Below are 16,618 nucleotides of genomic sequence, written 5' to 3'. Positions count from 1 at the left end.
GTCTTTTATAGAATGTATAGGTGTTGAATCTGTTATTATGAATAAAAAGTCGTTATTCATATGTATCTACAGGCCTCCAGGTGGTAATGTTTACAGCTTTCTAAATTCGATGTCAGAAATTCTTTCCTTAGCCCATGATAAACAATACCAAGGGATTTACATATTAGGGGATTTTAATTTGGATTTGTTGAAGAGAAATGACAACTCTGTTTCTGAGTTTATCAATGTGATGTATTCTTTTTCTTTATTTCCTCTAATTACAAAGCCGACACGAGTAACTGACATGTCGGCCACACTTAAGGATCACATTTGGACAACACAAGTCGAATTCAATATTGGTAACTAAATAATACAGACATTACTGATCACCTCCCTATTATCTCTCAGTTTAAATATATTCATAAACTCCTGATGTTACTTATTCCATTAATAAGAGAATGATAATTTCTTCTGCACTAGAGCGCTTCAAATATGACCTTGTCCATGTAAATTGGAATAATGTATTAACATCAATCTGTCCCAATAACTCATATAGCATATTTTATAATATATATAATACATTATATCAAAAACATTTTCCATTGAGAATGGTTCGTATAAAAAGAAAATGTGGAATTAGTCCATATATAACAACGGCTTTAAAAAACAGCATTAAAGAAAGAAATAGATTAGAGAAACTGGCAAAAAAATGGCCACTGACCTATGGTGAAAAATATCGACAATACAGAAACAAACTGACATCAACTTTAAGAGTGGCAAAAAATAAGTATTACAAAGATTTATTGAAAGAAAGTCAAGGAAATCCTAAATCCCAGTGGAAAGCTATAATTCAATACTTGGTAGAACAAACAACTTAACCTCTGTGCACTCTATTGAATTAAAGCCTAGCTTTGACACCTCTACCTTATTTAATAAACATTTTTTAAAAATCTCTAACATAGAATCAGCTGGGATGAAAAACAACCATAAAAGGTACTTAAATAACTCTCCTGATTTTTCAATATACTTACCTCCAGCACAACAGACTGAAGTTGAAAATTACCTGAATGCTTTAAAGTCAGCTGCTCCAGGTTATGATGATATATCCCCCAAAGTTTTAAGATATACATCAGATGTAATATCTAAGCCTTTGACTCATATAATCAACCTTACATTGAAAACAAGTATGTTTCCTGATCACTTAAAAAAGGCCAAAATTATTCCTACATATAAGACAGGTAGCAGAAGTGATATTAATAATTATCTCCCAATCTCTATACTACCAGCTTTCAGTAAAATATTTGAAAAAGTAATTGCTGTTAGATTAATACATTACCTTGAGGAAAAAAACCTACTATCTGAATACCAACATGGGTTTCGTACAGATCGATCAACAGAATCTGCAGTATTATAGTTTGTTAACAATGTTTATAAGTTCTTAGAAGAAAAGTATTATGTAGTTGGGGTATTTATTGACTTATCGAAAGCTTTTGACACATTAGATCACAAAATTCTAACTGATAAGTTGGAACATATTGGAATAAGAGGTGTCCTACTAAAACTATTTCATAGTTATCTCAGTAATAGAATGCAATAGGTTTTTTGTAACAATAATTTCTCGCCTTTTAAATCATTATCAAAAGGTGTACCACAAGGGTCTATCCTTGGGCCACTTCTTTTTCTAATATACGTTAATGATATAGTAAATGCCAGCACAAAATTTAAGTTTACGATATATGCTGATGATATTAATCTCTTGTTAGCAGACAAAAATATAAATTACCTTTAATCAAACTTGCCCTTGGAATTAAATTTAATAAATGAATGGATAAAATCTAATAAATTAAAGCTTAATGTATCTAAAACAAAATATATTTTTTTTGAAAACCAATCAGTAAAAAATTCTTTGCCACCATTACTACTTGATGGTGAAACTATACAAAATGTCAGTAAAATAAAATACTTTGGCATACTCATAGATGAGAATTTAGATTATAAATATCATATAGATGAAATATGTTTAAAGTTATCCAAAGTGTGTGGTGTATTATACAAAGTCCGTTATAATCTAACAACAGAGGCTATGGTCAGCATTTATTATACACTATGCTATCCTTACCTCATGTACTGTGTAGCCATATGGCCATGTACTTGGCCCTCAGTTTTGAACAAAATAATAGTAGCTCAGAATTTTTTTTTTTAAGATGTATATATTTTCTAGGTAAATTCGATTCAACAACCCCAATATTTTCAAATACAAAATTGTTGAACTTTGAAAATATTCATAAGTATTTTACATTACTACTGATGTATAAGACCTTAAGAGTCTATGTAGGGAATGAAATATTTAAGTTTGTAGAAAACCCACATAATACTCGTAGTAATAGCATTAATTTATGCTCTCCACAATTTAGAACAACCCTCTTCAAGAACAGTATAATAACTTTCGGCCCTCAACTACTTAATGGTTTACCAACAGATAAAAAAATTCTCCTTAAGTCAAGTAATATTCTAACATTTGGAAATGAAAAATTATTTGTTAGGTCAGCAATACATACAATACACATAATTTTGAAATAATTTAGGGTAGAACAAAAGCACCATAAGTTTTGATACAATTAATGCATAGTATGTGTATGTGTGTGAATGTAAATGTGAAGCTGTGTGTGTGTGTGTTCAATATATATATATATATATATATATATATATATATATATATATATATATATATATATATATATATATATGTATGTATGTATACATAATGTACTGTATGTGTATGTATATGTATATGTGTGTGTATATGTATATGTATATGTATGTGTGTGTATATGTATATGTATATGTATGTGTGTGTATATGTATATGTATATGTATGTGTGTGTATATGTATATGTATATGTATGTGTGTGTATATGTATATGTATATGTATGTGTGTGTCTATGTATATGTATATGTATATATACGTGTATGTATATGTATATGTATATATACGTGTATGTGTGTGTGTGTGTATGTATGTATATGTATGTGTGTGTGTGTGTATGTATATGTATATATACGTGTATGTGTGTGTGTGTATGTATGTATATGTATGTGTATGTATATGTATATGTATATATACGTGTATGTGTGTGTGTGTATGTATGTATATGTATGTGTATGTGTATATGTATGTGGGTATACTGTATATGTGCACATGTGTATGTGAGAATATGGATGTACAAAATATATGTAAAAGTATATGTGTGTATGTATATCGATGTATATGTATTTATTTATGCATGTATATTTCCGATAACCATAAGGTTGTAGTTTATATTTAAATAATTTACTTTTTTTCTAACACACATACAATTGTAGCTGATATATAAAACTAAAGCAACCACAATTTATATATAGTATTTATAAAAATGTCTGTCAGGAAGCTTAGGCACGACAGACCGTTGCTTGTTATGTAATGTTCAAATGTATAGCCTACATGGATGTATGACTAAAAAGCAATAAACATTTACTTACTTACTTACTTACTTACATGAATATATGTATTTTTAAACACACACACACACACACACACACACACACACACACACACACACACACAATGCTTAAGGATGTAAGATATTTTTTTCTAAAATTTTTTGAAGGTTGAATAAGCATACTTTTTAATGTTCAATGTATTTTCTGAGATTAAATAACCTTGTCTTTTTATTACGTTCACATCGTTCCACTTACGTTCACTTCAGTTGACCGAGTAGATTACTGATGATTGAGCAAAATAGCCGTTCTTCATGTCCTATTGCATTTTGCATATTGAACAACCAGGTCGCCTATGATTCTGTTAAAAGACCAAAACCCTGGTCCTTTTGCAAAATGGCAAGACATTTAAGGTCATTTTTTGCACACTGACCCTGGTTTTGGTCATTTTGCAAAATGCCTGTATATTTATGGTCAGTTTGCAAACTGATCACGGTTGTGGTTTTGGTCTTTTTGCAAAATGACCAGGCAGTTTGCAAAATGACCAATTTCGCAAAATGATCGTAACATATATCTATCTATCTGTCCATCTGTCTACAAGGGAGAGGCGGTGGCTGAATCGGTAGAGAGGCGGCCTTTTTTTTTTTTTTTTGCGAGGAAGAAGGAACCAAAGGCCATGAGCCCGCAGTAACAGTTCCCTCCAAGAGAAAAACAAAATACAATAGAGAGCCAAATTCAAGATCCGATCATTTTGAGATGCCTGGACACACTGCGTTTGAAAGACTGGAGATCATAGGCAGCAGGAAATACAGACAGAGGGAGACAGTTCCAGAGTTGACTTGTTGCATAAATGAAAGACTGGGAGTAACGGTTAACTCTTGCATTAGAGAGTTGGACAGAAAAAGGATGAGAGTTTGCTGCCAGACGGGTGCTACGCGCCCGTCGTAGAGGTGGAGGAATGCAAGCAGAGAGTTCAGAGGAGCAGTGACCATTAAAGTAGCGATAGAAAAGAGTTAAAGATGCAACAGTGCGGCGATGAGACAGAGGTTGAAGGGAGTCAGTAAGAGGAGGAGAGTTAATGAGACGAAAAGCCTTTGACTCCACCCTATTGAGAAGAGCTGTATGTGGGGAGCCTCCCCACACATGAGAGTTGTACTCCACACAGGGGCGGATAAAACCCCTGTATAGAGTCAACAATTGTGCAGGGGTAAAGAAAGAGCGGAGTCGGCTTAGCACACCCAATCTATTGGAAGCAGATTTTACAAGAGATGTAATATGATCTTTCCAAGATAAGAGTTGAGTAAATGAAACCCCAAGCATGTTCAAGGAGATTGCAGGATTAAGCTGAATATTTTTACACATTAGTGGGTATACCTGTGGAAGATTTTGTCGGGTTGATAGGTGTAAGAACTGAGTCTTAGATGCATTAAAAACAACCATATTATTTTTACCCCAGTCAGAGATATGAGCCAAGTCAGACATTAGGTGTGCCATAGCCTCATCCCTTGTTTGCTGAAGTAACTGTTGAGATGGGCGTTGCGGGAACTGAATGGAAAGGTGAAGGGTGGAGTCATCAGCGTATGAGTGGATAGGGTTAGATGTACAGCTTAGAAAATCATTGATGAATAAAAGGAAGAGAGTTGGTGATAGGACAGAGCCCTGAGGAACACCACTGTTGATAGATCTAGGAGAAGAACGATGGCCGTCTACAACAGCGGCTATAGAATGACCAGAAAGGAAGCTAGCGATGAAGGCACAGATAGAAGGATGGAAAACGTAGGAGGGCAGTTTGGAAATTAAAGATTTATGCCAGACTCGATCGAAAGCCTTTGAGATGTCAATTCCAATCGCAAAGCTTTCGCCAAAGTCCCGAAAGGAGGATGACCAGGAGTCTGAAAGGTAGGTGAGAAGATCGCCAGTGAAGCGACCCTGATGGAACCCGTACTGATGATCGGAAAGAAGGTTGTGATAGGAAAGATGCCTTAAAATTCTTCTATTGAGAATTGACTCGAAAACTTTTGAAATACAGGACGTTAAAGCAATTGGACGATAGTTGGAGGGTTGGGAGTGGTCACCCTTCTTTGGGACTGGCTGAATGAGAGCAAACTTCCAGCAAGAAGGAAAGGTACAAGTTGACAGACAAAGGCGAAAGAGTTTACCTAGGCAGGATGTAAGCAAAGAAGCACAGTTCTTGAGAACAACAGGAGAAACCCCATCAGGCCCATATATCTTGTTAGTACTGAGGCCAGTGATGGCAGAAAATACATCAACTGAAGAAATTTTAATGTCAGCCATGAGGAAGTCAGAGGGGGGAAGTGATGGAGAAACAGCACCGGAATCGTCTAAAGTGGAATTGGAGGAGAAAGTCTGTGCGAAGAGATCTGCTTTATCAGTAGAAGAAATAGCTACAGAACCATCAGAGTAGAAAAGAGGAGGGAAGGATGATGAGGTTAGAAAGGTTTTTGGCAAGGTGCCAGAAGGAGCGGGAAGAATTCGAGTTGGAGAGTTGAGAGCATTTAGTATGGATGAAATTATTTTTAGCAGAGCGAAGAACACACTTAGCACGTAAAGATGATGTGATTCAGGGGTGGGTTGGCTCCGGTACCTTTTATAGGCTCTCTCCTTGTTGCGGACAACATTAGAACAAGCGTGATTAAACCAAGGCTTTCTTGCTTTAGTCAAAGGATATGAGAAAGGAATGTATGCTTCCATGTCCGAGGGAATAACCTCCGTAATGCGCAAGGCACACTCAGATGGCTCACGGCCATGGAAGCAATAATCATTCCAGGGAAAATCAAAGAAGTACTGCCTGAGGGCCTCCCAGTCTGCGGCTCCAAAATGCCACAGACGACGTTTCCCTGGAGGGTCCACAGGCCGTACCGGAGTGATAGGACAGGTTAAGGTGATAAAGTTGTGATTGTAGGAGCCCAACAGAGAGAAAAGATTAACAGAGTAAGCAGAAGGATTAGTTGTGAGGAAGAGGTCAAGTATGTTGGAGCTCTCTCCTGGGCAGTCAGGGATATGGGTAGGGTGCTGTACAACCTGCTCTAAGTCATTAAGGATAGAAAAGATGTAGGCTTGTTCACCAGGTGACCCAGGATCGAATCCCGGCTTGGGCAGGGAACAGTTTAAGGATTTTAATTTCCTAAAAAAGCAGACTTTCCTGATCTACCAGTTGACCTGCCGACATGTCGTAAAAATACCCCCGCTAATACCAGTACACCAGTCCTGTATGAGACAGCCCTAGCATGTATTCAACATGGATGGTGGGTGTTAGCTCCAAAGTGGTGACATGTGGAGGTGTAGGAGGACTACTGGGCCTTGGGATAGGTCACTGCCCCCCAAAAATAGGCCCTGAAGCCTTTGCCCAGAGTCGGACATGTAATATATATATATATATATATATATATATATATATATATATATATATATATATATATATAGAGTTACATAGCCTATGATTTCATCATCCTTTGTATAATTCTAATGTACAGTATGCTGCATGTTTGATCACGATTCGCCACGTGGCTTCCATAGTGACCAGGCTTGCATGTTCTACCTCACTCCCCCCTTCTTCCCCTTATAGTAGAGTAAGTCGTTCTTTCTGTTGTTCAGAGCAAGAGTGTCAGCTCTTCGTCCTCTGTGCCTTCATTTGCGCGTCCTTCTTGCAAGTTGAATCAAGCTCTGCCGGCCCCCTATATAATGAGCTTAGTCTCTGCATTAGTTGCCACTTAGATCTACTCCTCATTCTGTTCACATCTCTGTCCTCCCCTGTACAGTTATATTATTATTTTTGTGGGTGCTCAGGAAGTCTCCAGCCATCTAGCTGCTGTATAATTTGAGTATAAGTGTTATTACCATTTTTCTTGTACTGTATAGCATAGGGCGTTGATTCGTGGGCCTGGTGGGGTTTTTGCTGTCAGCCAGTATAAGTAATATTTTGTATCTGTAACAATATTATATCTTGCCTTAACTGAGCATTATTCGGTTTTCTCATTTTATCAGGGCTGACTTAGATAAATTTGCTCTTGCTAATTTCGTGTTAGTAAAGGCTATTGCAGTTAACCACATATGTAACCTGTTTTGCCATTACATTATCCTTATGAGTCCTGAATGTTTAGTTGTTAGTTTGAGCATTAAACTTTAACTTGTAATTTTACCTAATTCTTTTGTTTTGAACCTGAAACTTTGCTGGACAGTAGTGATTTTAGTATTCTCTGTTCCATGACATAAATTTGGCGACCTCTTATCAGGATATTCAGGATATTATCATAAGGATATTGCTTGATATTTTGAGACTGTGAAAGATGAGTTTTGGGCGAGAGTAGAAGCATGTATGGACAAGTTTGAGAGGAGCGAGAGAGTGCTGTTGATTGGAGACATGAATGGCAAAGTCGGGAATGTACGAGTGGATGGAGTGGTTGGTCAGTGGGGTGTGCCAGCGGAAGTAGATGGGAATGGTAGTGCTTTGATGGACATCTGTGCTGGTAAGGGGTTGGCAATAGCCAACACCTACTTTCGTCATAAGATGATCCACCGGTATACATGGAGAGTAATGAGGAGGATGGATGGTGAACTTGTTGAACGAAAGGCAATGATAGACTACGTGTGTGTGGATGAGCGAATGAGAAGACAAGTGTTGGATGCAAGGGTGTGGAGAGGGTGGGGGAATGGAGTCTCGGACCATCACTTAGTGATGGCCAAGGTAGAGCTGCAAAAGAAAGTGGTTGAGGAGGCGAAGGGGAAGACAGGAGGAAGCAGCTCCTGTGAGATGAGTGGAGAAATTGCAAGATAGTGAGAAGAGGACAGAGTATAAGAGCATAGTGGAAGAAAGATTGGGAAGGTATGAGCTAGAGCAGATGGAAGGGGTGGAAGACGTATGTAAGATATTCACGGAAGAGATAAGCGCAGCGTGTGAGGCGGTTTGTGGAGTGAGGAGGAGATGCAAGGGTGTACAAGGGACAGCATGGTGGAATGATGAGGTGAAACGAGCTGTGGAACAAAAGAAGAAGGCATATGGTGAATGGTTGGCGAGTAGAGGTAGGGGAGAAGATGAGAGAGAGAAGAGAGAGGTATATGTGAGCAGGAGAAGGGAGGTTAAGAGACTGGTGAAGGAGAGTAAGAAGAAAGTGGATGAAGAGTTTGGGAGGAATCTGAGTGTGAAATGGAGGGAGCGTAAGAAATTGTTTTGGAAGGAGGTAAAGAAAGTAAGGCAGTGTGAAAGGGGAAATAATAGGGGGGAGTGAAAGATAGGAATAATAGATTGTTGGTGGAGAAGAGAGAGAAATTGAGGAGATGGAAGGAGCACTTTGAGGATTTCTTGAATGTAGAGAGTGAGAGCAGTGTGAGTATAAGTGGTTGGGGAATGGCTGGGAGAAGAAGAGATGAGAGGAGGGAGGAAGAGATCAGTAGGGCAGAAGTAGTGGAAGCGATGAAGAAGATTAAGCTGGGAAAGGCCCCAGGAATTGATGGAGTGTGTGGTGAAATGCTTAGGTATGGGGGTGAGATTGTTGTGGAGTGGATATGGAAGTTGTGTAGATTGGCTTGGGAAGAGGGAAGGGTTCCAGAGGACTGGAAATCAGGTATAATTGTTCCTCTGTACAAAGGAAAAGGGGAGAGAGAAGTATGTGGTAACCATAGGGGTATTTGCCTTCTTAGTGTGACTGGTAAAATATATGGTAGAATACTCATTGATAGGGTTAGACATATGACAGAGGAGCTAGTTGGAGAAGAACAAGGGGGATTTAGGAAGGGAAAAGGGTGTGTAGATCAGATATTTGGTCTAAGATGTTTAGTGGAGAAGTATCTAGAGAAGGGAAGGAAAGTGTACGCTGCCTTCATGGACTTGGAGAAAGCTTATGACAGAATAGATAGGAAAGGTATGTGGAAGGTATTAAGAATATATGGAGTGGAGGGGAAATTGTTGAGTGCTGTGAAGAGTATGTACGAGGGAGCTAGGGCTACGGTGCGAGTGGATGGCGAGCTGAGTGAGTTCTTTGATCTCAATGTGGGACTGAAACAGGGGTGTGTAATGTCTCCATGGCTGTTTAATATATATATGGATGGGGTCGTAAAGGAGGTACAAGGTAGGGCAGTGGATGTGGGGCTGGCCCTAATGAATGAGGGTGAGATTTGGAAGCTTCCGGTGTTGCTGTTTGCTGATGATAAAGTATTGTTGAGTGAAGATGAATGGGAGTTGCAAGGTTTGGTGAATGAATTTGGGACAGTGTGTAGGAGGAGGAAGCTGAAAGTTAATGTAAACAAAAGTAAAGTTATGGTGTTTGAGAGGAATGAAGTCACAGAGTGTGCAGTGAGGTTGGATGGTGAGGATATGGAGAATGTGAGTGCATTCAAGTACTTGGGTAGTGTGATGAGTAAGGATGGAACTTTGGGGGATGAAGTACGTGAAAGGGTACAGCAGGGAAGGAAGGTTGTTGGCACACTGAAAGCAGTGATGAGAAATAGGGAGGTGAGTATGGAAGTTAAGAAGTCACTGCATGATGGTATTCTGATCCCTACCCTGACGTATGGAAGCGAGACGTGGACCTTGCAAGAGGGGAACAAGTCAAGAGTGAGAGCAGTGGAAATGAGTTACTTGAGAGGAGCATGTGGAGTGACATGGAGGGACAGGTTGACGAATGAAGAAGTGAAGGAACGTTGTGAGGTAGATGTGGATGTGGTTGAAAAGATTAGGAGAAATACACTGAGGTGGTTTGGACATGTGGAGAGAATGGAGAATGAAAGACTGACTAAGAGGGTGTATGTAGGTGAGGTGGAGGGAGGGAGAGGGAGGGGTAGACCGAGGATGAGGTGGAGGGATGGAGTTGAGAGGTATATGAGGGAGGGGGGGGTGAATTGGGGGGAGGGGAGTCAAATGGTGGGTGACAGAGTGACTTGGAGGCGTTTTGTCTGCAGCCACCCTTTGCGGGATTAGGGCGTTGGGCTATAGATAGATAGATAGATAGATTTATTCATGATGTTTACTATTACTACTCTTGATGAAGCCAAAGCTTTTTTGTCAAATGTGCAAACAGTGTGTGATGTAGAAAACAGAACAAAGAATGAACTTAAGCTTGTTGCTCAAGAATTGGGAATTGCTGTTCGCTCTCATCATTCTAAAGATCAAATTGTTGGCATGATTAATAAAAGCTTGTTTAATGTAACTCCCCCAGATGAGCAAACGCAGATTGAAATAGCTAAGTTACAGCTAGGCCTGCAGGAGGCTTGTGCTAAGGAGGCTGAGTTTCAGGCACGTGCTAAGGAGGCTGAGTCTCAGGCTTGTATTCAGGAGGCACAGGCACAGGCACAGGCTCAGGCACAAATTGAACTAGCTAGGATTCAGGCAGACCATGAGTATCGCATGAAACAAGGTGGAATTGGATCATCTAGCTCAGATGATTTTGATGTGGCTAAAAATGTTAAACTTGTCCCTCCTTTTAATGAATCTGATTTAACAAAGTATTTTCAGTTGTTTGAGAGGGAAGCTACAGGTTTTAATTGGCCCAAAAAGTATTGGCCAGTACTCCTTCAGAGTGTTCTCACCGGTAAAGCTCAAGTAACTTATGCATCTTTGCCTCAGGATCAATCTGATAATTATGATGTAGTTAAGAGCTTGATTCTTAAGGCCAATGAGCTTGTTCCTGAAGCCTATAGAGTAAAATTTAGGACAACTTATAAGCAAGATAAGCAATCCCATGTTGAGCATGCAAAAATCAAAGAAGATCTGTTAGAGCAGTGGTTAAATTCTAAGAATGTAAATTCTGATTTTGATAAATTTAAGCAGATGATTTTCCGGGAGGACTTCAAAAGGTGTATTTATAAAGATGTGAGCCTATATCTTGATGAGAAAAGAATAGATAATTTGGCTGATGCTGCAGTTTTAGCTGATGAATATGTTCTCACTCACAAGAGATATTCTAAAGAAAAAGGGAAAGCTGAGAGTAAGTACATTGCCTCTACTCAGAGTACAGGTAACACGAAAGAGAATAAAGAAGATGTTTCACAGGAAGTAAATACCAGCTCCACCTCTAGATTTCAGAAAAGTAAATGTACTTATTGTAGTAAGCTTGGTCATACTACGGAGAAATGTTTCAAGAGACAGCGTGATGTGAACAAAAAGGAGTCTTTAAATATTCAGCCAATTGGTCTAGTGTCCACCCTTGAGTTCCCAGAATTCTTTAACCGAGTTAACTGAACCTGCTTTGAGGGGTAAATTAAATTCTCATGATGAAGCTCCTCTTTTGAGCAATAACGTGGGTGACACTCTCAAGAGTTCATGTGCTAATTTCCTGTCTGATGGTTTTGTCAGTCCTCTGGACAGTAATGACAGGAAATCAGTTAAAATATATCGTGATACAGGTGCTTGCCAATCCCTTATGCTGACCAGTGTTCCAGGCTCTAATGTTAATTCCTCTGATGAAACTGTAATCTTACAAGGTGTAGGGAATAATTACTTCTCTGTCCCTCTGTGCAGAGTGACTTTAGAGTCTGGTTTTGTTAATGGTTCCGTTATGGTTGGGTTGGTTGAGACACTCCCAATGACAGGTGTAACTTTCTTACTTAGAAATGATATTGGTGGAAGTCAAGTGTGTCCAGCTCTTCAGTTGTCTAGTGAACCAGTGACTGCGACCCAGGATTGTGATATCCCTGATGTGTTCTCTGCATGTGCTGTCACTAGGGCTAAGTCTAAAGTTACTGGTGATTTAGAGGATAATGATGATAATGATGTTATCCTAGCTGACACTTTTCTTGCTAATTTGGACCACTCACCAGATAAGGCAGTACCCCGTAGTGTTGATAATTTGTCTTGTCAAGAGTTGGTTGAGTTGCAGGTTGCTGACCCTGAGTTGAAAGGTCTAGCACACTCTGCTTGCAGTGAGGAAGAGTCAGCTGGTGCTTCTACTTGTTATTATATAAAGTCAGGAGTACTTATGAGGAAATGGAGACCCCCAACAGCATCAGCCGACTGTGAATGGGAGGTTGTACATCAAGTTGTCATCCCTCGTGTTTGTAGGCAGGATATCATTAGAGCGGCTCATGATTCCAGTTTGGCAGGACACCTTGGAGTGAGGAAGACTGTGGCACGCATTTTGAAACACTTCTACTGGCCAGGTATCTTCAGAGATGTTTCATGGTATTGTAAGTCTTGTCACACCTGTCAAGTTGTGGGGAAGTGTAATCAGACCAAAAAGGTTGCACCTCTAGTTCCCATTCCTCCTTTTGAGGCGCCATTCACCCGTGTGTGGGTGGATGTTGTGGGCCCTCTTCCTAAGACTTCAGGATTTTCTTATGTGTTGACCCTGATTGAAATGGCTACTCGTTATCCTGAAGCCATTCCACTTAGAAATATCTCAGCAAAGAACGTGGTTAAGGAAATGCTAGGGTTCTTCATCAAGTTTTGTCTGCCCAAGGAGGTACAGTCAGACCGGGGAAGTAATTTCATGTCAAATGTTTTCAAGCAGTCTCTGAAAGAGTTGGGCATCACCCAGATCACGTCTTCAGCTTACCATCCCCAGACCCAAGGAGCGTTGGAGAGATATCATCAAACACTCAAATCAATGCTCAGGAAATACTGTTTGGAACATCAGAAAGACTGGGATAAAAATCTTCCATTCGTACTTGCCGCAAGAGAATCTCCAAATGAATCACTGGGCTTCTCACCCTTTGAACTACTGTTTGGCCATGAAGTAAGAGGACCCCTTAAGCTACTCAAGGAATGCTGGCTGTCGGAGGAAGATGACATCAACCTGCTGGAGTATGTGATGAAGTTCAAAGAACGGCTGTCCACTGCTTTACAGCTGGCGAGAGAGAATTTAGGAGCTGCTCAGGAGAAGATGAAGACTTGGTATGATAAGAAGTCCAGGTTACGCCACTTTCAGCCAGGAGATCAGGTTTTGATTCTGCTACCGGTGCATGGGCAACCTCTTCAAGCCAAGTTTAGTGGTCCTTATTTCGTGGAGAAGAAACTCAGTGATGTCAACTATGTCATCACCACACCAGATCGTCGAAAGAACAAGCAACTTTGTCACATCATCATGCTAAAGTTATATCACAGGCAGGACGAAAATAACCCAGTCTGCACTGTAGCTGTTCCACCCGAGTCTGCAAGTGAAGTTCTCCCATGCAGTATGAGCCTGAGTGATAGTTTGGGGAAGAATCCTGATATCATGAATGATCTCCAGACTAAGCTTTCTCATCTACCACCCAAGGAAAGGCAGGAGTTTTCGGCATTACTGCAGGAGTACCCGCAAGAGTTCCGTGCCACTCCAGGAAGAACCACTGTGTTGATGCATGATGTCAATGTTGGAGACGCAAAGCCAGTTAAACTGCCTCCTTACCGTGTGAACCCAGTGAAAGTTCCTCTCATCCAGAAGGAGCTTGGCTACCTGTTGGACCACAATATGATTGAGCCCTGTCAGAGCAAGTAGAGTTCTCCTGTCACTCTGGTCCCTAAGCCAGGTGGGTCACAGCGGCTTTGCATCGACTACAGACGTGTTAATCAGATAACCAAAACAGACACTTACCCTCTCCCTCGTGTGGAAGATTGCATAGACAAGATAGGAAAGGCTAGGTACATAAGTAAGTTTGATTTGTTAAAGGGAAACTGGCAAGTACCTATGACTGAACGTGCTAGGGAGATCTCATGTTTTGTAACACTAGGGAAGACTTTTGCATGTTCTGTAATGCCATATGGTATGAAGAATGCACCAGCCACTTTTCAGAAGCTCATGAATGTTGTAACAGAGGGTTTGGCAGGGTGTGTTGTTTATATTGATGATGTATTAATCTTCAGTGACAACTGGAAAGATCACCTATGCCATGTCAGTAAATTTCTTGAGCGTTTGGTTCAGGCTAATCTTGTAGCTAATTTATCAAAGTGTGAGTTTGGTCAAGCTAAAGTTCAGTACCTTGGATACGTACTTGGTGATGGACATGTTGCACCACCAGGAGGTAAGGTTCAGGTTATAAGTGATCTTCCCAGACCTAAAAGTAGGAAAGAGCTACAAAGATTTTTAGGAGTGGTAGGTTATTACAGGAGATTTGTTCTTAACTTTTCAATTCTTGTATCACCACTTACAGACCTACTGAAAAAGGGAGTTAAATTTGTCTGGACCTATAACTGTGAATCCTCTTTCAGTAAACTTAAAGCTATCCTATTAAGTCAGCCAGTGCTCGCTACTCCAAATTTTGCTAAGCCTTTTAAGATGGCTATTGATGCAAGTTATACAGGAGCTGGGGCTGTTTTGCTGCAAGAGGATGATCAGGGTATTGAACACCCTGTATCTTAATACAGTAAGAAGGTCACTCCACCTCAAAAGAACTACTCAACTATTGAGAAAGAGCTTTTGGCCTTGATTTTGGATTTACAGCATTTTTCATTTTATCTGTGTTCTGGTTTTGACCTCATAGTCATTTATACCGATCATAACCCACTGAAATTCCTTAGAAAGTTTAAAGATAAAAATCAGAGATTGACAAGATGGAGTCTACTTCTTCGGGAGTATTCATTAGACATACAACATGTCAAGGGGAAAGAAAATGTTATTGCAGATTGCTTATCTAGACTTTAGACAGATTGTTTTAGAGTAATAAGAAATTTCCTTTGTAAATTTCTTTTTCTTTGTGGGATTGCCTATGATTTCATCATCCTTTTTATAATTCTAATGTACAGTATGCTGCATGTTTGATCACGATTAGCCACGTGGCTTCCATAGTGACCAGGCTTGCATGTTCTACCTCACTCCCACCTTCTCTCCCTTATAGTAGAGTAAGTCGTTCTTTCTGTTGTTCAGAGCAGGAGTGTCAGCTCTTCATCCTCTGTGCCTTCATTTGCGCGTCCTTCTTGCAAGTTGAATCAAGCTCTGTCGGCCCCCTAAATAATGAGCTCAGTCTCTGCATTAGTTGCCACTTAGATCTACTCCTCATTCTGTTCACATCTCTGTCCTCCCCTGTACAGTTATATTATTATTTTTGTGGGTGCTCAGGAAGTCTCCAGCCATCTAGCTGCTGTATAATTTGAGTATAAGTGTTATTACCATTTTTCTTGTACTGTATAGCATAGGGCGTTGATTCGTGGGCCTGGTGGGGTTTTTGCTGTCAGCCAGTATAAGTAATATTTTGTATCTGTAATAATATTATATCTTGCCTTAACTGAGCATTATTCGGTTTTCTCATTTTATCAGGGCTGACTTAGATAAATTTGCTCTTGCTCATTTCGTGTTAGTAAAGGCTATTGCAGTTAACCATATATGTAACCTGTTTTGCCATTACATTATCCTTATGAGTCCTGAATGTTTAGTTGTTAGTTTGAGCATTAAACTTTAACTTGTAATTTTACCTAAGTGTTTTGTTTTGAACCTGGAACTTTGCGGGACAGTAGTGATTTTAGTATTCTCACTTGAAGTGTTCATTATCTCTCTCTGTTCCGTAACAATATATATATATATATATATATATATATATATATATATATATATATATATATATATATATATATATATATATATATATATATGTGTGTGTGTGTGTGTGTGTGTGTGTGTGTGCACGCAAATATGCAATGACGGACTTTTACTCATCTAACGTCCATTTGTGATCTTCCAAAATTATTATTTCATTTTCACATTTGTTGAACAATCACAGACGAAGGTAACTGCATCACTTTTTTCCTCCATCTGCAGGTTAGTATGGCCGAACTATGATCGAGGTGTTAATTAAGGGGGAAGACAAGAGCTGACATAAACAAATCCTTTGCCATATATATATATATATATATATATATATATATATATATATATATATATATATATATATATATATATATATATATATATATATATATATATATATATATATATATATATATATATATATATATATATATATATATAAATATATATATATATTAAGACTTCTCTATCAGTTTTTCTGTTCCCAAAGCAGGTAAATATTGGTCTGTGAGGTTTGGTACGTCTGCCAACACTCTTGTATTTTGACTCAATTATTTAAATTCAAGAACAGATTACTAAGTGCATGGTACTTGCAGGGGGGGGGAGTACATTCTCCAGGGTTATACCGCAACTTTTTGCTTTTCTCATATAACTCTTTTTTTCCCTGCTTTTCTTTCCCCCAGCCCCCTTTTTCATATTGGGGGCTTCCAGG

The sequence above is a fragment of the Coenobita brevimanus genome, chromosome 108, assembly GCF_032717465.1.
Source record: "Coenobita brevimanus isolate Jiangsu-jjx chromosome 108, ASM3271746v2, whole genome shotgun sequence".
Taxonomy (NCBI): Eukaryota; Metazoa; Arthropoda; class Malacostraca; order Decapoda; family Coenobitidae; genus Coenobita; species Coenobita brevimanus.
Note: the sequence above shows the minus strand (reverse complement) of the source record.